Source organism: Aedes albopictus, chromosome 1, assembly GCF_035046485.1.
Source record: "Aedes albopictus strain Foshan chromosome 1, AalbF5, whole genome shotgun sequence".
NCBI lineage: Eukaryota > Metazoa > Arthropoda > Insecta > Diptera > Culicidae > Aedes > Aedes albopictus.
The window spans coordinates 314,412,536-314,437,427 of NC_085136.1; the positions used below are offsets into that span (position 1 = coordinate 314,412,536).

Below are 24,892 nucleotides of genomic sequence, written 5' to 3' on the forward strand. Positions count from 1 at the left end.
GGGCGAGGGAGAAAACAACCCAACTTTGAGTTAAAACTTTAAGCAGTTTAGCCAAATTTGAGTTTTTAAAACTTATTCTTTGGGTTATAATATTTTTCCGTGTATATCGCACGTACGCGTACATTCTGGCCCGGGCTGGCTGGCTGGCTGGTGCTGTATCGAAGTGTGATTTAATGTATGGTTTTTGCCCTACTAGAAGCAGTAATTCTCTCGCATGAGGCGCCCCCTCCCCGGCACGGCGACGGGGTCGAACGGGATACGCAAATCATGCAACTCACGTTTCGGTCACGATTCAAGATTGGGAGATGTGTTTCGCTTTGTTTACGGGAAAATACCGCTGCCTGGAAGATAAGCGAAGATTTACTGTTGACAGTAAATCTTTTCTTCGGTGGTAATTAGCATTTGTTACGTTGTAGGTACTGACTGGAGAATTCGTGTTGTGGAAAAGTTTTCATGTAACCCGGATCTTCTGCTGTATACTTAAAAAGCTTTTGTATTACATCTATACAGATGGAAGAACTCTCAAATTGTGCTCATGCGAATACTTTAAATGATAGTTTTGCAACAAGATGCAAAGTGAAGACTTTTCCAGCACGAGTAGTACATTTATGGAACGAGGCTTGCCGAATTGGACAATACAATGACGAGTGCTGTAAAAATTGAGTTTTTCGGATGGTGCCTTTGCATATGCACAGAATTTTGAGTGGTAAGGACCTTAGTGGACTCCCCAAAGCAGGGCAGCAGGAGAATTTCAAGGGAATTTTCGGGGATTGAGGGGTTTGTCAAAAGCATTTCAAAAAGTTTCAGTGGATTCCCAATGTTACGGATTCGTTTTCGGGGGTTTCGGAGGGCCTAAGGTGCTTTACATGGGGTCCGAGGGGGTTTTAGTAGGATTTTGTAGGCATTTAACGAAGTTTCAAGGCTTTTTCGGGTGGGATTCAGAGGCGTTACGGAGGAGTTTTCGGGGTTTTCGAAGCGTTTCAGATGCATTAAATTTTGTTCTCAGGGGATCTTGGAGGCATTTCAGGGAGTTTCAGAAAATATTCAGAGACCCCATCACAATATCTTTCGGATCGCCCCTGAAATGCCGTTTGATTTAAAGTTATTCTTGAAACCCCCTGATATGACCCTGGCCTGAAATGCCTTTAAATTCCCGGTGTCAGACATATGTAATTCCATTAAAACGCCCTTGAAATCATCATAATCAATTTGAAATGCCTTTGAAACCGCTTTGGACGTCTTTAATAGGGATCCAGAAACCCCATGAAACGCACCTGAAATACTATCAAACGCCCCTAAAACCTTTAGGGACGCCCTTAAAATGTTCCTGAAACACCCTGAAACTCCTGAAATGATTTCCATGTAATCCCATTAAAACGCCAACAAATCCTGACAGAACGCCCTAAAAAGGATCCTCAAATCCGTTGGAACAACCCCCTTAAGGGCAATTGGTCACACGTTTGCTTCATTAGCAGATGGTCATGGGTTCGATCTCAACCCCGGCACTTTCGAAGGTGCTCTTTCCCCCTGAGAGCAGCTGATACTGACCCTCAACTGAGCCCATGGCTCAAACGGACCGGGATACATGGACATCGTTGAATGGCACCTGATAATGTACCCTCAATCGAGCTGGAAACAGGAACAACCAACAGCCACACATCAACATCCTCGTGCTCATCATTCTACATGATAGGGTAGAAAGTGGAAGCAGCGCAACGGCAACCAGTTCGATATAGTAAAATTAGAATAGAATATATTCAGGCACTGTACAAAGGGCAAGTATACCTGCCAATTGAAATCGCTCACGCAGTGCCCTAATGGACAAAAGAGCTGTAAATTAGGTTAAGTGATTGACCCCTAAAGCCTCTTAGAACCCCATTTTTTTAGCTCTCTGGACACTTTCTGGAAACCACCTCAAGCTGTTAGTACAAATAATGTCATAATGTTCATAATAACTATTTTAGCAATGAGAAAAGATTATTTTGTGGCACGAGCTGTACATTTATCCAACGAGGCTTGAACATACAAATTTGTTCCAGGGGTCTCAGTGACGGGAGGTCTCAGGATGCACCAGGGGCTTCTATCTAGTCTCAGAGGCGTTTTGGGGGTTTCAAGAGTGTTTCGGCGAGTCCCAAGCGCGCTTCGAGAGCTTCAAGGAGGCCCAGAAAGACGCAGGGTCGTTTCAGGTGCGTTTAACCCTTTGGAGCTAGAGGTTCCGGGTCACTTAGCCGAACGCCGTTTGGCCGAATGCCGTTTGGCCGAAAACTGAATGCCACTGTTGCCCACATCAGTATAACTCGAAAGAATAGCCTATGATTCAAAGAGGAAACATCTCTGACAAAAAATTACAGTTTCAACGCAAACTGATTCCTCAATGGTAAAACTAGGAAGAATAGCCTATGATTAAAAGAAGGAAATATTTCTGATCATCATTTTGGCAGCTACAATGTTACCCGAGGTTTATCCTCACCTCTGAACTGATTTGATCATATTTCCACCAAAAGGCATTCAGCCAAACGACATTCGGCCAAATGGCATACAGCCAAATGACCGGACACCGGAGCCAGAGGGGTCAATATGACCCCAGCGATGAGACCGGGCATAACAAACGTGTTGAAGGCGAGCGCGTTTGCGGCAGCTGTGGTGAAACAATCCGGCTCCAAAAGGTTAAGGTAAGTTTCAGGGAGTATCAGCGGATTTCATGGGGGTCTAGGGGCGTTTCCAGAGTGTTAGGATGTATCGAAGGGCACTAAGAGGTATCGTGGGAGTTTTATGAAGTCTAGGAAAGTTTCATAGAGATTTCAGGTAGTATTAAAGGCTCTTCGTGAGGTCTCAGGGGATCCAAGAGGTTTCATTGGGGTATCAGGAGGCACAAGACACTTTACGGGCATTCAGGGAAATTCAGAGGGTTCCCGGGGGGTCTCAGAGGCATTTTACAGGACATTCCAAGGGTCTTTGAGAGTTTCAGGAGAGTCCCAACCGTTCTTCTTCACCTTCTTCTTCTGCTCCTGCTCCACCGTCTTTTTCTTTTTTGTGTGACACTGTGACGTTCTACTTCCACAGTTATTTACTGAGAGCTTCCTCTACCAATAACTTTTTGCAAGCGTGCCTAAAGATACTCTATGTCCAAGAAATTTGGGAAATATTCCCGGACCGACCGGGAAACAGACTCGTCACCCTCAGCCTGGTCTTGTTGAATACACGTGCGCTTACCGCATCGGCTGTTTGGCCCCTAATTTCTTAGCCTTTAGAGTTGTCAAGCCCATTTCAGGGGCGTTCCATAGAAGTTCCAGGGAGTCTCAGGAGTTCTCTGAGGGATTCAGTGAGTTTCGGAGGGTCTCAAGGTGTCTCGGGGGGTTTCAATTGAGTTCCAGGTGGTTTAGGTTCATTTCAGGGGTTCCTGAAGGTCTCAGGTCTCAGATGCATTGCAGGTAATCTTCGAGGGTTCGTTCCATGGGATTCTAAGGCGTCTCTGGGGTGTTCAAAGTAGTCTCAGTGGTTTTCAGGGTATCCCAGGGAGTCTCATGGAGCCCCAAAGAGGTTTCAGGGGTTGTTTTAGGGGTTCAGATACGGCCATCTAGCTCTCTGGAATCCCTTAAATCTCCCTATAAACCTCTTGAAATATCTCTGAAATGTCCATCTAGCTTTGTTCGATCCCTCAAAACAAATATGAAAACTGGATCTGAAACCCTGAATCCCCCAGGAACATCCTCCTTTAAGGCGTCCCTGAAACACAGAAAACTTTCTTGGCCACATCTCAAACCCCCTGGAGAAAAAATTTCTCGAAAATTAAATTCTCTTAATTGAAGTGCTGCAAAACGGTGAGTCGAAAAGGAGGCGTCCAACAAAGCTCTGATCCTTTTTTTTTGTTTTTATTAATGTGTTTAACTTAAATGCTAATTCTACACTTCAGCTCTGATCCTCACAAGTTCCTACCCCATGCTTCCGCGGGTCAAGCGATGACAAAGACCGCTAGCTAAGAGTTGTGTGCTTAGCTGGTAGTGCAGTCTTGCACTATTTTCCTTCTGATTTCAGCTATATTGAGGACTTGAGGAGGTACATACGTCTCGAGCGTCTGTTCACCAAGGAGGTGCGGCTCAAACAGCATCTGTTCTGGCATCCAGCGGCTGAGTATGAAATGCACCTCCACAGGAAGCTATACCTAAGGTGGCAGCCCCACCACGGTGGATTACTATGACCTACGAGGTGAACACGCTCCTCGCCACCGTCGATTGGGTTTCTTGCTCAGCTCTCACATCAACGCTGCGCTCATGAAGTGGGCACCAATTAATGAGAGCATAATTGTAGCCAGATTTAGAACACGGGTTGGAAACCTTAACTTTATCCTATGTTACGCGCTAACCGATGCGGAAGACAAAGAGAACTTTTACAGTCAACTGAATGCTGTCGTGGACAAGATTCCAAAAGGTGATATCAAGATCCTCATGAGTAACTTCAACACGAAGATTGGTTCTGACAACTCGGACTATGAGCACGTCATGGGACGCCATGGTCTCGGAGAAATGAGCGAAAACGGAGAGCTGTTTCCAGTGTTTTGTGGCAACATGGTGATTGGGGGATCGCTCTTTCCTCATCGATTAGTGCACAAAGTGACATGGGTTTCCAGTGATGGCGTCACGGAAAATCAAATCGACCACATCTGCATCAGCCGAAAATGGAGACGGGGCCTTCTTGATGTGCGGAACAAACGTAGCGCCGACATTGCGTCCGACACTCATGTTCTAATCGGCGAGATCCGGCTGCGCATTGCTAGGATCCATTGACAGGAGTAGAAAATCGGGCACCGGTTTAACACACGTTGACTAGAGGACGCAGCGGTGAGAAGGTCCTTTGTTGAGTAGCTAGAGAATCGAGCTGCGGATATTCCGAAAGGCGTAGAGCGCTATCAAGAACGCCTTCATCGCCACCGGTGAGAATAATTTGGGTGAGCTACGCACCCGGAGAAAACAATGAATCACAGATGATACCTGGAGGAAGATAGAGGAGCGAAGGAATGCCAAAGCCACGATAGAGCGAGCGAAAACACGAGGAGCCAAAGCCGTAGCTCGTCAGCGCTATTTGGCTCTCGAGAAGGAAGTGAAACGCTCATGTAGACGGGACAAAAGAGCGTGGGCGGACTCCCTAGCCGACGAAGGCAAGAAAGCCGCAAACACTGGCGACATCCGTCCCCTCTACGATGTTTCACGTCGCCTTAGTGGGACTAACATGAATGCTACGGTGCTCGTGACAGACACGTCTGGACAGTTACCGACCGACCCGGCTGACCAGTTGAAACGCTGATTCGAGCACTTTGGAAGCCTTTTTCAAGTGTCGGCCACATCATCAACACCTTAGCATGATCCGCCAAGGGTTCGACGCATTACCCGTGTCAACACTGAAGCTCCATCAGCGCAGGAGATAGAAACAGCCATCCGTAGCATGAAATCGAACGGGGCCCAGGGGTCGATCGCATATCAGCTGAGATGCTCAGAGCTGACCCCGTAGTATCCGCACAACTACTGCAACATATGGGAAACCTCGACGTTTCCGGCCGACTGGATGCAAGGCGTCTTAGTAAAGGTACCCAAAAAGGGTGACCTGACTGTATGCGATAATTGGCGGGGCATCACGTTAGTGTGTATCGTTCTCAAGGTGCTCTGCAAAGTGATCATTAGCCGGATACAGGAGAAGATTGACGCAACTCTCCGACGGGAGCAAGCAAGATTCCGTGATCCTTTGTGGACAACATTGTAACACTCCGTATTATTCTGGAGCAAATCAATGAATCCAAGAGTCTCTCTACTTGGTGTTCATTGATTACGAAAAAGCTTTCGATTGTCTCAATCACGGAAACATGTGGGAAACCCTCAGGCATGTCCCAGTGCAAATCATCGGCCTCATTGAAGCACAGAACAGGGCATTTTCGTGCAGAGTATTGCACAACGATGTTTTTTTCCGATCCCATCCGGATCGTTGCTGGAGTGAGGCAAGGATGTATACTATCACCGCTACTGTTCCTCATCGTAATCGACGAGATCCTGGTAGGTGCGATTGACTGTGAACCAAATCGTGGATTGCTGTGGCAGCCCATTATCATAAAGCACCTAAATGACTTCGAACTGGCTGATTACGTTGCTCTCCTAACTGAACGGAGGTCTGATATGCAGAACAAGCTCAATGATCTTGCCAATCGCTTCTCAGCGGCAGGTCTTACCATCAACGTCAACAAGACCAAATCGTTGGATGTAAACACGATCAACCGTTCCAGCTTTACGGTAGCTGGGCAATCAGTGGAGAATGCTGGAAGCTTCCAGTATCTTGGCGGCCGATTCCGGCACCAAGATCGACATAGGTGCACGGATCAAGAAGGCGAGGGCTGCTTTTGCGAGTTTAGGAAATGTATGGAAAAACAACCAGATTAATCGACGCACCAAAATTCGAATTTTCAACTCGAACGTGAAATATGTACTGTTATACGTCAGTGAAACCTGGTGTGTATCAGTGGCGAACACTCAACGGCTGCAGGTCTTCATCAATAGATGCCTGCGGTATATAATTCGTGCATGGTGGCTTCACAATAGGATCTCCAACGTGGAGTTTTATCGTCGATGTAATCAAAAGCCGATAGCGACAAAAATTCGGGAGCGAAAGTGGAGGTGGGTCGGTCATACTCTACGCAGAGGCGGAAACTAAATATGCAAACAAGCGTTAGATTGGAACCCAGCAGGACATCGCAGCAGAGGCAGACCCAGAAGATCATGGCGGCGCAGCCTTAACAACGAACCACAGTTCAAGGCGATGGCTGGCAATCATCCAGGATGAAGATCTTTTAATTCGACCCTCTGCACCACTCATGAGTGAAAGTAATGTTAGTATTGTAGCAATAAGTTTAGCGTCAACTAGATCCTCCAGGTTTTCTAACATAGACAAGCCACGGCCACCCTAACAGTCACCCACTTCATGCAACCTTATGACAAAATATCTAATCACATGCAGGTGAACCTTGTGCTCTCGAATAGGATTATGCTCGCTCTCTTCTGGAGGGTTTGCAACTACACGGTAATTTGAGTTCCCATAGATAGTACATACATATAGTGGGAATATTTGTGTACAATCCAAATATGAGTTAATTTTCATTTGCACACGTATTGTAGTAATGTGTTGAGTCACGTCCATCAAATGATAAATTCACCTGTGTGAATATCATCAAGACGTTCTCACACCTGTAAAATATCAAACTACAATGATCGACCCAACAGCAACGCCGCCAGGCGTCAACAGCCCAGTCGTATAGGTCGTATATCACTCGATTCCGCCCCCTCGTCGTCACGTCGTCGTCATCCCACGAAGCACTGGTTTTATGTCTTGTTCGACATGTGTTGCTCGCACGAATGTTATCGCCCGACACAACAACCATCCAGAACGTGGGTGATACGATGATGATGGTGATCATAATCACCACAGAAGAGAGAGACCTTGCATGGCGTCGCGACGCGACTCGATGTGAACCGGCGGCGCGGTATCTCACTCTCTCGGTGGAACTCACCATCAGCGGCCGTCCGCCGCTTGGTCACACGATGCGCGCAGCTGTTTTCTTCTTGGCGGTCTCATCCCGGCGGCGTCTTGGTCGTGACCGTCGTCGTTCAATGGTGAGTTTTTATCGCGCGACTTGGCCATCGTCGGTTCGGCTTTTGGAAGAGACCCACGACGACGACGACCCAGCTGTGAGGACCGCCGTCGCCGCTGTTGGCTCGCTATCAGTTGGCCTATTCAGTCAGTAGGGAAAAATACGTTCTCCGAGCGAGAGATAACGTATGTTCTGCGCGGTTCGCGGCAAAAGAAGAAGACGCGCGGCTTCGAGTTCGACCAACCGAGTGTGTTCCGCGCGTTTCGATCCGAAGGCGAGATAGTGTTTTCGAGCTGTGGAGACCGAGGAGACGAGTGCAGGCGACTTTTCTTGTGAATTTTTGGTCCGGGAAGGAGAAGGACTTTCTTGGCTTGCTTGGCTTGACGACGTTAACGACGGAAGAACGCGGCGGCAAACTAGGAAACGGTGTGACCAGGGTCAGGGTTGCCGAAAATCGAAAAAGCACGTGACTGGAGTCAGACGAATGGGAAACAGTCGGGAGATTGAATACAGTGAGAAGTGAGCGTCAGTGAAACTATTGTCAGTTTGATTCCATTTGATGCATCAAATACTTTCAATTGGACGTTTCTTAGGAAAGCCAATGTGGATGTTTAAAAGGATGTAAAAAGTGGTGAATAAAAAGAAGTGGTGAATTTGAAGATAAGAATTATCGACGAATTTTGATCCAGAAGAATTGATAACAGTTGATGGTAAAAATAACTTCCAAGCGTGTGAAGATTAATTAAGAGATAGTTGAAGAACAGTGAAGTTCCTCGTGAAAATCGTAGAAGAAGAATTCAACACGAATACGAAGTAAATCAGAGTTCAAACCAATCCTCAACGTACATATATCTCTACGGTAAAGAACAAACCGAATTAAAGCAATCAGATTGAAGAAGTTCACCTGTCGGAAATAGTGCCACTACCACCGACCCCATACAATCACAGTCAGAGATCGAGACAGGACAGAGGGAGGTGCACACTGTGCAACGAAGAGGAAGAAATAATAGTCGACGGAAATCCGTTCCGGCACAGAAGGCGCAGTGCTAGCTAGAGTGAGTGCTCACACGGGTAGGTTGTTTTGTTTGAAAGCGAAACGGGGTGAAAGTGAGCGCGAAGAAAAGGATCACGAGAAGAGTGAAAAATCACTCAGAATAATAACACGGGAAAACGGGGGGAGTATGGAGCAGCAACAGCAGCAGTAGCTGGCACTGATGGAATGGTTCTTCTTGCAGGTGCAGAGTGCAAACGGTGACCGGAAAAATTGTGAAATTGGTTTTTTGCTGCCGAGTGCCAAGTTTTTCCGGTTTTTTAGTGCCGCTGTGTGTGAATGTTATAGGTCGTAATGTCAAAGACAATACCCCTCGGTGGACAGAAGTTCGCCATGGGGTGTGAATCCCTCCGAAGCGCAGAGAATAGAGATGGATAATTTTTAATTTCCTGTTATTTGGTGCCTTCGATACGGAACGAACGTGATGGAATGTTTCAGCAGCGGTGCGGTGTTCGCGATAGAGTCAAGTCTGAGAAGATTCGTTTCGACCATTGATTAGATATGACGATAAGAAATCAACGGCGAGTAGATGACAACTCAGCTGCCCTCCTTTCAGCAGACTTTCAATGGTTCCATGGTATTTACTTATCTAGGATCGAATTGAAATTGGAATTACTGACTATTTCGATTTTTGTGAGCTCATAAAATTAAAGCGGTAAGCGTGCGAGTATTCAGCAAGGCCATGCTTAAGGTTCGATACCCGGTCGGTCTAGGAACATTTCGTAATGGAAATTTGCTTGACTTCCTTGTACATAAAGTATATTCGCGCCCAAGTTCGCGCCTGTCACACGATATACACTACACATGCAAAATGGTCATTGGCAGAGAATGCTTTCGATTAATAACTGTTGAAGATTTCATAGGATCAGGTTTTGTCCCTGTTGGTAGCGATTCAAGTAGAAAAAAATATACTTTAAGGTCCAGTGTAGAATTAGCTCCCAAGTTAAAATACACATTAATAAAAACAAAAAAATATATATATATACTTTAAGGTGAGAGGTGAAGCTGGGTTTATGATAGAAAGGCTATCGAAATTTTGCATAATCAAATATTTACGAGATGGATTAGGCATGAGTTGAATTTGCAAGGTTGCATTTTGTTTTTCCTAGGTCTTTATGACTCAAGACCTATTAGCTCCAAGCCGCAGTTAGTCGAAATCCAAATCTTAGGCTTATTTCCAAGGTCAGGTGTACTAGACTTGTTGTTGATAATGTCACTGTTTACCAAATAGATAACAAAGTATTTTTATTTGTAGGTTTATTCGCAACTAACAAAGTCTGATCACAGGCTGACGGGATTTCGTAATTGTTCTTGGTCCATCGGAGATTGTGTGAGATGCTCACATAGTTAGTGTTTTGCCTTGAACTCCGAATCCCAAAAAAGAGCACCCTGATTCGTGTTAATCATCCTTTTTCATAAGGGTAATTTTTGGCCAATCATCACCTTCCTTTCGGCTGCCGTTTCGTTAGGTTAAAAGTTAAAAACCTGAAATTTTCTGACTTTTTCTAACTTTTGAAAACGAGCATTTTTAAGCAAAAATCAGCTTTCAAACGACATCTGGGAAGAGTACATCAAGAATAGCTACACATTTGACATTTGGGGTGACAAAGTGACACTCTCAAAAATCCATTTTTAATCCGATGCTTATTCTCTTAGACATAATTAAAAGATTTCTTATAGATAAGTTCCAAAAATCTGACCGGGCCTCGAGGCCATTCCAGGACATAGGCACCTAGAACATGTACCAGATTTTCGTATAGAGACTCGGTTCGACGGTGCAAATGCGGGGAGATTTCATCCAGAATCTGACAAACAGCACCAGCGTTGACCTAATACCTTATTGAGCGTTGCACCAGCGTTGAGTATACCGGACTAAGACCAGGGAAGGATGTTTTTTGCTTACCTCTTCTGAATCGAGTAGAATTTGTTCATATGACCAAGCTAGTCATGTCAACTTTTTACAATCGACAGGAACCCGTTACGAGGATATTTTGATCATGTAATGAAAATATGCCTCCAAGATTCCCCCAGGAGGCTTCTCCAGAGATTTCTCCGCAAATTCCTTCAGGAAATCTTCCAGGAGTTCCTCTAGAATTTTCTCCAGGGACAGTTTCGGGAGTTCTTGCAGGATTGCCTCCAATAATTGCTCCTGGGAGCTCCCAGAAATTCCCCTAGGGATTACTCCAGGAATTCCTCCAGGGATTTCCACATGTCTTCTCCCAGGCATTCTTCCAGTAACTCCTCTGAGATTTCTCCAAAAATTCCTCTGAGATTCCTCCAGGAAATCCTCCTGGAATTTCTCCAGAAGTTTTTTCAAAAATTCATCCTGGGATTCCTCCAGGGCTTCCTCCAGATATTCCTCCAGGGATTCCTTCAGAAAATCTTAAATGAATTCCTCCAGAAATTCCTCCAGGGATTCCTCCACGAATTCCTAAAGAGATTCCGTCAGGCATTGCTGCAGGAATACCTCCATGAATTCCTCCAGGGAGTCCTCCAAAAGTTCTCCCAGAAATTCCTTCAGGGATTCCAACACGTCCTTCCAAGGGATTCTTCCAGGAATTCCTCTGAGATTTCCCCAATAGTAACTCTGAGATTTTTCTCGAAATTCCTCTAAGATTCTTCCAGGAATCCCAACGATAAATTCCTCCAGGAATTTCTCCGAGAATTCCTCCGGTCACTGCTCCAAGAGCTCCTCCGGTATTCTTCCAGGCATTACTCCGGGAACTCTTTAAGGAATTCCTCCGAGAATTCCATCAGGAACTTCTCCAGGAATTCCACCAGGAATTCCTCCTGGAATTCCACCAGGAATTCCTCCTGGAATTCCACCAGGAATTCCTCCTGGAATTCCACCAGGAATTCCTCCTGGAATTCCACCAGGAATTCCTCCGGAAGTTCCATCAGTAATTCCTCCAGGAATTCCACCAGTAATTCCTCCGGGAATTCCACCAGGAGTTCATTCGACAATTCAACCAGAAATACATTCATGAATTCCTCCAGAAATTCATTCGGAAATTCCACCACGAATTCCTCCAAGAATTCAACCAGTTGTTCATCCAGCAATTCAATCAGGAATTATTCCGTTAATTCCACCAGAGGTTCCTCCAGGAATTCCACCAGGCATTCCACCTGGAATTTCTTAATATCCTTAGAATACACCAAGAATTAATTCGGAAATTCCATCAGAAATTCCTTCAAGAATACCACCATGAAATCCTTCGGGAATTCCACTAGCAATTGCTTCGGGAATACACCAGCAATTTCGTCGGGAATTTCTCCAGGAATTCCTTCAAGGATTCCTTCAGGAATTTCTCCAGGAATTCCTCCAGAAATTCCACCAGGAATTCGATAAGGAATTCCTCCAGGCATTTGCCCAAGAAATCCTCCAGGGATCCGTCCAGGAATTCCTTCAGGGACAGATCCAGATATTCCTTCAGCGATTCTTTCTGGAATTCCTGTAGGAATTCTTTATCTAGAAATTCCTCTAGCGATTTTTCTAGGAATTCCTATAGGGAGTGCTGTAGGAATTTCTGTAGTGATTCCTCCAGGAATTCTTTCAGTGATCCCTCCACGAACTCTTCCAGCGATTACTCCTGGAATCTCTCTGGAGATTCCTCAAGGAATTCCTCTAGGAATTCCTCTAGGAATTCTTCTAAGAATTCCTCTAGGGATTTCTCTAGGAATTCCTCTAAGGATTCCTCTAGGGATTCCGCTAGGGATTCTTCTAGGAATTCCTCTAGAGATTTCTCTAGGAATCCCTCTAGGAATTCCTCTAGAAATTCCCCTAGGGATTTCTCTAGGAATTCCTCTAAGGATTCCTCTAGGGATTCCGCTAGGAATTTCTCTAGGGATTCCCCTAGGAATTCTTTTGGGGATTTCACTAGGAATTGCCCCTGGGATTTCTCTAGAAATCCGTCCTGGGATTCCTCTGAGAATTCCTCCTGGGATTGTTCCAGGATTTTTTTCTGGAAATCTTCCTTAAATTTCTTCTGGGATTCCTCCAGGAAATCCATCAGGGATTCCTTCAGGAATTCCTTCAGGGATTCCTCCACGGATTCTCCCTAGGATTCCTCCAGGAATTTCTCCAGAAATTCCTGCAGGAATTACACCAGGCATTCCAACGGGAATTCCTTCGCGAATACATCAGGAATTAATTCGGAAATTCCACCAGGAACTCCTTCGGGAATACAACCATGAAATCCTTCAGGAATTCCACCAGGAATGCACCAGCAATTCCTTCGGGAATTCCATCAGGAATTCCTTCGGGTTTTCCAGCAGGAATTCGTTCGGAAATTCCAGTAGGAATTCCTTCGGCAATATACCAACAATTTCATCGGGAATTTCTCCTGGAATTCTTCCAAGGATTCCTTCAGGAATTTCTCCAGGAATTCCTCCAGAAATTCCTCCAGGGATGCCTTCGGGAATGCCTTTAGGGATTCTTCCAGGATTTCCTCCAGGGATTCGTCCAAAAATTCCTCCAGGGATCCGTCCAGGAATTCCTCCAAGGACAGATCCAGAAATTCCTCCAAGGACAGATCCAGAGAAATTCCTCTAGGGATTTCTCCAGGAATTCCTCTACGGATTCATCTAGAAATTCCTCTAGGGATTCTTCTAGGAATTCCTCTAGGAATTGCTGTAGGAATTTCTGCAGTGATTCCTTCAAGAATTCCTCCAGTGATTCCTCCAGCGATTACTCCTAGAAATTTAGAGATTCCACTCGGAATTCCTCTAGGGATTCTTCTAGGAATTCGTCTAGGGATTCCTCTAATAATTCCTTTAAGGATTCTTCTGGGAATTCTTCTAGGGACTCCTCAAGGAATTCCTCTAGGGATTCCCCTAGGAATTCCTCTGGGAATTTCTCTGGGAATTGCCCCTGGTGTTTCTCTAGAAATCCTTCCTGGGATTCCTCTGAATATTCCTCCTGGGATTGTTCCAGGATTTTTGTTCTTGAAATCTTCCCCAAAATTCTTCTGGAATTCCTCCATGAATTTCTCCAGGAATTCCTCCATGAATTCCTTCAGGGATTCCTCCACGGATTCCTCCAGGAATTCCTCCAGAAATTCCTCCAGAAACTCTTCCAGGGATTTCTCCAGGAAATCCACTAGGGATTCCTCCAAGTATTCCACCATCAATTTCTTCAAGGATTCCTCTAGAAATTCCTCCAGGAATTTCTGCAGGGATTCCTTTAGGGACTTCTCTAGGAATTCCTCCAGGAATTTCTTGGGATTTCTTCAGAGATTCCTCCAGGAATTCCTGCAGGACATAATCCGGAAATTCCCGTAGGGATTGATCCAGGAATTCCTTCAGGAGTTTTAATTCTTTAAAGAATCTTTAAAGGAATTTCCAAAGAAATCCCTGGACGATCTGGAATTCCTTAAAAAATCCGGGTGATACCTTTAGGAATTTTCTGGAGGGGTTCTCTGAGCAACTCCATAATTTATCTTTTGAAAGAACTCCTTGAAATATAAAAGCCATATTCCGATTTAGTCATGCCTTCCGCGCGTCATTTCTTCAGTTTTCATTCGTTTGCTGTTACAACTGAGAGCAAGTCCTCTTCTTCAAGATTAATGTTGAAGGCGCATTTTGCAACGTTAAAAATATTGAAAATGCGTATAGGTTTTGTAGAATATTTTAAAGCATTTTCGAAAAGGGGCGTGATAAAATCGGAAAAATACTGTACCTGCTTTATTTCATTAAAAAATTATGAGAAACTTGTAAAGGAACTCTGAAAATAATTTGAACGAAAAGCTGCTCGAGAAATGTTTGGAGGGATTCCCGAAGAAAAACGTTGCGGAGTTTAAAAAACTCTCAAAAATGTCTGCAGAAATTGCAGACAGTGCCTTGGTGAACTTCTTGAATAAATCCCTCAATAAACTTTTGAGAGATCCCTGGAGAATTTTCTTTATGAAATTTTTGAAGAACTTCTTGAGATACCTCTGGAGGACTTCCTAGAAACATTTGTTATACTTTTCCAGAAGGAAGTGGTACATAAAATCGTCAACGAAAATAACTGAAATCCTGATGAAATAAAAAAAAAACTGGAGAAATTCTTTAAAAAAAAACACTGAAAGAATTGTTTTTTTTTGTAAGGTGAATAGGAGAACCCTCTGCTGGTTCATATAAAAGTTACTTGAACAAATATACAAATAGATTCTGGAGTAATATCCTCAAAAATTTCTGTGAGAATCTTGAGAAAAATTCACGAAACATCATCGGAAAAAAATGAAAGAATTCCCAAACATCCGAATAAAAATCTTAAGCAATTCCTGGAGAATATCCAGAGGAGCTTCTGCAAAAACTCATGAATACTTTCCAAAGAAACACTTGAATATTTTGGAAAAGAATTTCTAAATAAATGCCGGAGAGAACCCCTGAACAAATAGAGTACTACCAGAAGCAACCTCCGGAGAAATTCCATCAATAAATTATGAAAGAGTTCCTGACAAATTTCTAAATTTCTCAAAGAAATCATTAGAAGAATTTCTGAAAGAATATTTGAATCTACCTGAGAAAAAAATTCTCATAGAATTACATCTGGAAATTTTCCTGGAGAAATCTCAAAGAAAATTACTGATGATAATTCGGATAATACATATTGCTGGAGAATTCTTTTCTGGAGTATTTATTTTTCTTTTGTTATTCATTATTGTTCTACCTGAATTCCTAGAAAATTCTTCACGATTACTGGCTGGGACATCATAAGAAATTCCTTTGGGGATTCTTTCCAGATTTTGAAGATTCTTGCAGGATGTTTTGGACTGATTTGTACGAGAATGCCTGAAAAAAATTCTTCTAGGAAGCTTTTTTCAATGCATTCCTGTCCATGCATTTCTTTGAGAACTCCTCCAGAGGAATTCCTACAGAAATTTTGCTTGGCACTTTTTCAGGAGTTTTTCAAGAAATTTCTCAATGGATTAATCTTGCAATTGGTGCTTGATTTCCTAAGAAATTCCTTCTTTGCTACGTATGATTCTGGAGGAATCCCTCCAGAAATATGGCAGAGTTTTCTCCAGGAGTTCATTTTTTAGATTTCTCAAAAAAGTCTTCTACGAATTTCTCAAAAAAAATCTCCTTAGAATTTCTCCAGGGGTGTCTTCAGGAATTCCCCCAAACGTTTTTTCAAAAGATGCAATTCCAAGGGAAGTGTTTTCTCAATGATTCGAAGAATTTTCAAGAGATCCTTTCAGAAATTGCTGCAGATTTGTGCTTTAGAAATTCAGGTTTTTTTTTTCAGAAACATTCTTAAAATAAGGCTAGAATTTGTGCTGAGATTCCTTCAGGTATGATTCAATTTATTCGGGGATTTTATCGAGTATTTATTTAGAAATTTCACCAACAACATTTGAAGGGATTCTTCAGGTACTTCTTCCGGGGATTTCTTCAATAGTTCCTCTAGGTTTATTCTAGGATTACTCTAGAATTCAGACCTTACTTCAAGGATTCTTACTTATTTTTTTCCAATAATTCTCTCAGCAATTGCTACAGAAATTACTCCAGCATATATTCCATAGCATTTTCAACAAATTGTTCATGGTTCTTTCAGGATTTCTTTCGAACATTCCTTCAAAAATTAGTTTTTTTTTAATTCTTCAGTGCTCTAAAGAATTCTTTCAGGATTTTCACCAGATGTGCATCCATGTGTTTTCTCAGAAATTTATCCAGCATTTTGTTTAAGAATAACTCCAAGAATTTCTGCACGGATTCTTAGAGAAATTTATTCTGAAATATTTCCTAGAAATTTCTACAAAAATTCCTTTAGGAATAACTCAATATGTTTTTTTAGTAGGGGTTCTAACAGACGCTTATCTAGGAGCTTCCAGATATCCTTACAAGTTTTTTTTTATTGTTTTCTTCAAAAACGTGAATCTTCAAAGGAATTCCTGCCTAATTCACTGAGAATAATATTAAAAGAATCTCTGGAGGAATTCCTTCTGGATAAATCCCTGAAGTCTCTGGTGGACTTCCTAAAGAAATGCCTAAAAGAATTTCTGAAGGATTTTTTGAAAAATTTCTAAAGAAACTACTGATTGGAAGAGTTTCTGAAAAAAAATAAAAAAATTCTAAATGGAGTCGCTGTAGAAAATGATGAAAATTCTAAAAACTAATGAAGAATTTTCCAAAGAATTTTGTAAATTAATCCGTGGAAGAATTTCTAAATATGCCTAAAGGAGTTCTTGGAGGAAGTTCTGAAGAAAAACGTGAAAACACATCTTAAGGCAGCTGTGGAGGAATTAAAATTATCCCTGCAGAACCGCCGAAGACTTACCGAGTGAAACCGAGTTCTTAAGGCGAATCTGGATGTATTTTCTCATGTTTTGTTTTTTTTTTTATATATAACGAAGCAATATTTTCAAAATCGATTTTCGTACAAAAATGGTTTCTGCAAAAATGAAAAACATTATCCACCACAAAAAAATGAGAAAATACCTTGGTCCATATTCTACATGTGTACGAAAACCGATTTTGAAGTGTTGCTTCGTTAGGCCGTTACAAATATTTATTTCACTTTTTGTCCCACCTCTCATTAGCTGGTCGAGGGGGTGGGGATAAAAATAATAAAGCATTAAATCAGAAAAATATTTAAAACTCATCGGATTTGTTAAAGAATTTTTGGCAAGTTGCGATATTTTGATAAATATTTTTTCATCTACCCCCTCAAAATGCAAAATCCAGCCAAAAAATTTGGAAGGGGGGGAGACAAAAAGTAAAAAAAAATGTATCAGCCTTATTTAATAAAAAAAAAACAAAAACAAAATATGAGAAAAATTTTCGCATTGAGAGTAACTTTTTAAGACATCCATGGGTTATTTTTGAAAAAAAATTTTTTTAACTTAAACTTGGCATCTTTGGGAAATTTTTTGGAAAAATCTCATGAAGTATTTTTAAAGGAATCTCCACGGAAATTTCTATAAGAATCCTTGAAATAATATCCGAAGAAGTATGTGGAAGGTTTTATTAAAAAAATATTTTTTTTATTTTTATTTTTTATTTTTCAAGAATCGCTGAATGCATATCTGAAAGAATCCATGTATGATTTTCAGAAAGAAAAATCGTTAAAGACATTTCTAAGGAAGTCAATAAAATCCTTTCAAGATCAATTCTTGGAGAAATTTCTGGAGAATTCTCTAACGAAAATTCTGATGGAAAGCTTAGAGAAAATTCTTAGCCATCCATGAGGATATTCTAAAAGAGCGTCCAAAGTAATCCATGAAATAATATCGAAAGGACTCCAGGACAGGTTTAATGAAAACATTCTTAAGTCATCTTAGCTTCTGGGGTAATCTCCGGAAAACTTTGGAGAAAATTTTAACTCAGCGACTAAATAAGAATTTTCTGCAGGAATTAATGGAATCATTCTCAAAGAAATTCTCAGAGTCTCCAAATGCATTGCTGGCAGAATGTCTAAGAAGTTCCCTGAAATATTTTTTGAAGTAATCACTGGAGGATTTTTGTATGAATTCCTGAAAATATCTATGCATGAATTGCGATAAGTTTCTGAAGGAAACTCTCAAAGAATTTTTAAAGGGTTCACTAAAGGATTTCTAAAGAAATTCATAGAAGATTTTCTGGAGGAAGTTTTTCTGAAATATATTTTTTTTTATTTCGCCAGCAGTATCATCGTATCATCAGTTTATGCTCCTCAGTCCTAGTTGAACTAATGGCAAACTGATGTTACCTGGCCAAGCATCGTCTGGCAAATGTAAATAATTCCCAAAATTCTATTCATTACACCCCTTATCAACATCTCCCGTGTCTCTAAGTTCTAATTATGACCAACTAAGTGGTATAAACCACCCCCAACTTCATTTCCCAAAGGCAGCCAGCAGTTCCAATTACATTAACCGACCTGGACACCAGTCAGTGCTGGGAGGAGGGTGAGACACCAAACGAACCAAACGCAAATCAACCTTGAATGGAGCTGGATGGAACCCTTTTAGGGAGTTGGGTTGGCAATCGGTCGCCCCTCTTTAGTGGTCGATTGGATGATGGCATGTCTTTATCTATTTTGGGGCTTTCCTGTTTCCCGCCATGACCATGACGGTGGCGACAACGATGGTCCTTCATCGATGAAGGTAGAGAAGGGTGTCGTCGGTTGAAGCATCAACATCAATTAAAATGGCTCGTCCGGTGACGATGACGTTCGATGTCCGATGGATACCCTGCTGGGGAAGCCTATCCTGGCCTTTATTCTTTGTACTCAACAGGAAAGACATCCATTCGATTGGTGAGCTATACATTTATTGATAGCGAGCATGGTTGAGGTAGGCAACAATTCTGAAGGAGACACGGTTATATTTTTTCGAAGTAACGTTTTAAATTCGTACTCTTTGAATTTCTGTTTCCTTTGAAGCATATGATGTCTTCTGTTTTCTGTGAAACCTCTAATTTTTTTTCATTCTTGAATGTATCATCTGCTGTCTTCAATTTTCTGTTTTCTATCTATAAACTATCATGCATATCTTGTTTTTTATATTGTTTTCGACATTCCACTTTTTTCTGCTATATTCTGTTTTTTGAACTTCTGCATTCTATTTGCTATCGTATTTCTTGGATCTACTAGATGTTCTGCGTTATCTTCTATTTCAATATCTCGTTTCAAGTCAGGATCAATCCACAACATTGTACTACAATCTCATGGTACTTCAATTTCATTTTAGAAACAAACACATCCAGAATCTCATCAAAACTTTTCTTGTTAACGAGCACCAACGAACAATGCCAAACTCACTGGCTGCATCGAATCGCTCGGTCTCAAATAATTTCGCTTGCATTCCACCCAGCCAGCATTTGCCCATTACGGGCGGGTGCTCCAACCAACTGGTTGGTCAAATGGTCCCACACCCAACACCCACTCTTGATTGTTGAACTTCGCCATCTCAACCGCTCCCCTGCACCGCCATTTTCCTTCAACCCGTGGACGTGAAGTTTGACGTTCGTCCAAGCACTTGATTGGTGATGGTGGTCCTGCTGCAGATGGTGTGAAGTGGACTGCAGCAGCAACACCACTTGACATTGACACCAGCAGTAGTGAACAGTAGCAGAATGAGTGCTGCTGCTAGTGCTGGACTAACACATCCAACCCGCTCCAGCTTTTTTTCCCCTTTCGCTTCAATGGAAAATGGGTTCGCGCTGCACAACGATGTACCTTTTTGTGCACAAACTTGTAACCACAAACGACGGTCAACTCGGACATCGGGTCGTCGTAAATGGCGGCTGCGACGACCGGGGATGGTGGCATTTTACCAACTTTTCAAGCGGGCACAGTTGGGATCTGCTGTAGAAACAGAAGGACAGAATTTTGTTTGATGGATGGCTCCTAGGATGGATGGCTCTTTTTTAGTTCTGGTTTGGTCTTAGTCTACTCAGGGTTGTCTCAGATTTCATGGGAACTCAGGAGCGATTAATGGGTCTAAGGGGTGTATCAGGAGTTCTCAGGTGAGCTTCAGGTATTCTCAAGGCATTCCAGGAGGTATCAAGGGTGCCCGCCCATGGAGTTACTGAGGGTAACTAGAGGTCTTAAAAGCGCTTCAGGGGCTTCCAGGGGGTCACTGGGGCGCTTTAGGGGGTGTCAGGGGCGTTCAACGGCTATCACCCATATCGTCTGGGATCTACAGAGAAGGTGGCGCGTACAAGAGGTGGTTCAGGGGTTCGGAGTCGGCTTCGTAGGTCATAACGGTGCCCTGCGGTCGAGACCGACCCTTACAGCGATTAAGTGGCCGCGGAGAGGAAGTCCCGGTAGTGGTGCTGTCGTGGCGTCGGTCAACTGGATTGGATCCGAGCCCGCGGTTGGAAAGGAATCCCCGGCAAGGGTCGGGGCGGGTGGAGACCCTGCTGTCAGCAACCTTGTGGTGCAGCTGATAGGGCATGGAGGGTAGTGATACCCTTGCCTTCAGCAGGTCAGATCGGGTTGCACGTGGGCATCAGTTCTTGATGTCTGCCAAGCAGTTGGGTGCGGGCGGGGTTGACCCTGCCCGCCTTTCGAGGACAAAGGGAGTGGTGAGGATTACTCGGGAAACTGGCTAAGCGCCAGCATGCCACCGTGATGGATTCTCCAAACCGAGTCATCGATGTTCGTTGCTGCAGCCTACGCAGCTAACCTTGAGGGTGCGATGTGCACTAGCCCCTCTCTGAAGCAATGCCTTCTTGGTGGTTCCGGAGAGACGAAGGGTTTGGCGACCATAGGAATGTGTTTTAGTGGGTCGAGAAGAGAGTAGTCCCGGCTTATACTACTGTTGTAGAAGACGGCCTTAACCCAACACTACCCTAACCTTCCTGTTAGGGTGTTTGCTGAGCAGATTTTTCCCGCTACGGTTTAGAAGGGAAAAAAGAGGCGTTCAAGGGGTTTATTGGGGTTTAGGGCGTACATGGAAGTCTCAGGGGATCACAAGGGCGCTCCAGGGGTTCTCAGGGGAATTTCAGGGGGTTCAAGGAAGTTTCATTGGAGTACCCAGAGGCTATAAATGTTTCAGGGAGTCCCTGGAGGCCTCAGGAGCGTTTCAGGAGGTCTCAGGAGTGGTTCATACTATAAAAACGCTCTTGAAATCCACGTAATCCCTTTGAAATACCTCTGAACATCCTCAAACTCCTGACGCAAGTAACACCGAAATCATCTTTTCAAATATTATTTGAAAAAGATGTGTTACAAGAGAATTAGTAATGAATATGAAAACATCTTTAGTTGAAAATAAGTTTGCATTAAGTATAGTGGTAACAATCTGCTACCAAAATCTTATTAGTTTATTTTAAGTTATCATAACGTTCAAAATACGTTGATTCCACAAGTTCATAGGCTCATTGTATCTCCTTAAATCAAGATGTTATGTGGAACATGGGCTCAACCTAATGAATACTAACAAGTTCGAACATGTTTATTTTACGTCAATAATACGTTAATAGAACAAGTACTTTTTGTTAGCAAGATAATTGAAAGCTGATAGCACCCAATGTTTATGACTTTTGCCCTGGCATTTTTAATATTCTGTGTTTTTATTTCGTACCTATTTCGAGCGATTACTTATTCTGATATACACATATGCTGATGTTTGATGGACTTGGTAACTGAGAAATCGGGGTTTGATAGATCCGTCATTGCGGATGACATTCGCCGATACTGAATTCATTGCTTTGGAAGCTTTAAAACTATCTCCCATGTCAGCTGAGGCTACAAATCGATATCAACTTGCCTACTTACCTGAGTGAAGACTGCTTTTCACTCAGAATCCCAAACAATTTCGCTTAAACAGCCTAACACTAGTGAAAAAAAACAAAACTGACTTGTTTTGATTTTTCATCAAAACTGTTTGTTTTGATTTCGCGATCTACACTTTGTGTTCGTGTTTGCTGTATTAATGTTAAAAATAAGTGCCTCAAACCAAAACAAAACAACAGTCATCTGCTTACTACAAAATTAACAGCTAGATGATTATAATACGTCCATATGATGTTATTTCAACGTTAATCTATAGCATTAAACAAACATGTTACTGTGTTGCTTCTGGAACGTAATTTGAAGGTTTTGGAGACAATCATTCTTTAGCAGGCATATGATTCTTAACATTGGATGAATTTACAGTGCCTGTTAAAATAATCTATACATCTTCATTTTAGATGACGTAGATATATAAAATTATGAAATCGTTAAAATCTAAATGATCAAATTCACACATTCCCAACATGTTGTAATCTGCATGCTTATAAGCTGCATCAAAGGCTTTCCAAATTCAACTAAAAAATATTATTACAACTTTTTTAGACGACACTGTATCCCATAGCCAAGCCACCATATTGCATTTTTGCAAACCTAATAGAAAGAAGATGCTAAAAAGTAAGAGATGAACGAAATATTTTTCTCAATATTCGTCGAATTGTGAGCGCATGAGTTTAAAAAGAATAAAACTGTATATTTCACCAAAAATCATGGATCGCACTGGAGTTACTTACTCCTGAGGAATGAAAACGTAAATCATCCAATTTATCCTAAGCATGTACATCATTTTTGGTTATTAACAATTTGCAAGAGAGGTTTTGCATACAGGATGCTTATTTTCATTTTGTTTGAGCTGAAGCTGTCAAATATTATTCAATAATTGGCAATTGGTTATCGCTAACTTCCTGCCAGCTTAGTTATAACAAGTGAATGTTGGCGGCGCTTTGTTATTGTTCTAATTATGTAATGGAAAACATCTTTTATAACATCAAAGATGTTCTATAAGCCGCCATTTTTTGCGCTTTTTCGGTGTTATAGGTGTACAGATTTTAGTTCTGCTTATTCATAATCTAACAAAGGGATTTGTATAGAATATGTATTCCATACAACTATATAACAAAGTGTGTTACTTGGGGAAACTCCTTTAACCCTTGAAACCCCTATAAACGCATCTGAAATTCTTTGAAAAGCCCCAGTAACCTCAATAATCTCGTTGAAAATCTTTGGAATCCATTTGAAATGCCCTTGAAACGCCTTCAACCTTCTTCGTGCATCAGCTGACGCTCACTACGCTTACGTAGTGCACGCTCGTTCAGTATGCCTGTTTGGGTCATAATGACCCCAATGCACGACTTAGATTAAAAGGCTCCAGAAACCTCCTGAAATGCTCCTGAAATACTAGCAAACGATACTATAAACTCTCGGAATGTCTATTAACACGTTTCTTAAACCCCCTTAAACCCTCTACATACCTCTGAAATACTTTGAAACATCCCTTAAACCACCTGTAACGCCCTTTAAAGGCTTCTGAGACCCAGAGACCACACCTCGCTCCCAAACTTGTCTTCACAGCCCCTTGAAACGCCAACAAAACCAGTCGGACCGCTTTTGAAAGGCTGAAATCATCTGGAGCTCCTTGGAGTTGGAACCCTTTTTTTGATTTCTGGCTACTTCCATGAAACCCGCTTTGCCCTATCTTAAATGCCCAAAAACAAGACCTGTTTTCACGACAATATTATGAGCTGATTGATACCGCGTGCATCTCAATTTAACATCTTCGCGAGTAAGGCTCAGTTCGATAACACCACAGAAGGGTTAGCCGAGGGGACTCCGTCTAGCCTGGACCATACCGGAGACCCATGGGATGGGATCATGGACCCAAACTAGTACGCTACCGTCACGATGACGCCATACATGGGAGACTTCCGAGCGGCTAACTATCCGATAGAAAGGCCGAGTTCGACCACAATGCACTAATGACAAGACCTGCATTGCCGACTTCCAAACCCTGAGATCATCCTTTGGTTGTGACTGACCTAGCCATTCCTCAAGTTGTCGCGGCACCTCCTCTAATACACGCAAAAAAATCCGTTCCGATATACGTGCACTCCCAGTCACGGCAACGGGAACAAACGGGAACTATGCATAGCAACGATAACAACAATAAGAAATGTACACCGTGAACTAGATATCACGTTTCCAGAACGCCCATATTGACAGCTAGAACTAGTTCCAGATCACGGTGTATATTTGCTTGTTCTCATATTTGTGATTGTTTGTTCACGTCCATCTGAACGGTTTTCTGAGCGTGTATGTAGCTCCGAGACGGTATCGTCGATAGTGGACGAAACGGCATTCAAGCCTTAAACACCTCTACACATTCTCTGTACAGGATTCTCACGACTGCCCAGTATCAAATTTCCTGTCTCCTCCGCTGGAGAGCTGTCTCGGCAGTTGTGGTAACCAGAAGCAGGACTGGTACCTCGATAGACCTACACTTACTGGATGGTGTCCCAGCATTTGACAATATGACCTTGTTCTGCCGCTTTCAAGCCTCTGCGAAGACTGTCTCTTCTAGACATTTCTGCATAGCAGGTCTCGAGAGACCCTGCAATACTTTTAATGCTAGGCTTGAAATTTCATTTCGACCTCAACTACCTCAAAGGATTTCACAATCTCTGCAAGTTCCTCGTCGATGACCCTCCCCAGTTCCTAGCGGTCCAACGGAAGGATGTCAAGGACTCGAGTCATGATGATCAAAGCGCCCCTCGACGGTCCTCTCCAGCATTTCAGTAAACTTCCCAGCGACAACCAATACATCACGTGTCTTCAAGCCATCATGACCCAGTAGACGTCGACCCACGGGCCCGCATTGGCACTCTGAAGCAGGCCCCAAAGCAGGCATTTTCGCGTGTCCTTTTGTTTCTTTCTTGAGCGCGACTGTGACAGCTTCAAACGCCGCCCTTTGTTCATCAGTACGTGCATGCTGCCGTCATCGCCTAGCCCGTGG

The 24,892-nt window shown here is 42.7% G+C and overlaps 1 long non-coding RNA gene across 3 annotated transcripts in view; it reads left to right on the plus strand.

Annotated features, from left to right (window-relative positions):
- The first annotated feature begins 7,680 nt into the window (after window positions 1-7,680).
- The window catches only part of LOC109423593 (uncharacterized), a 62,224-nt gene continuing 45,012 nt past the window's right edge, over window positions 7,681-24,892 (plus strand). Inside the window, exon 1 of one of the 3 annotated variants that reach the window (XR_009996595.1) lies at window positions 7,681-8,698. This is a non-coding gene — a long non-coding RNA (uncharacterized LOC109423593). The remainder of the gene's footprint in view (window positions 8,699-24,892) is intronic. The other 2 variants (XR_003895979.2, XR_009996594.1) reach the window with 2 other exon arrangements.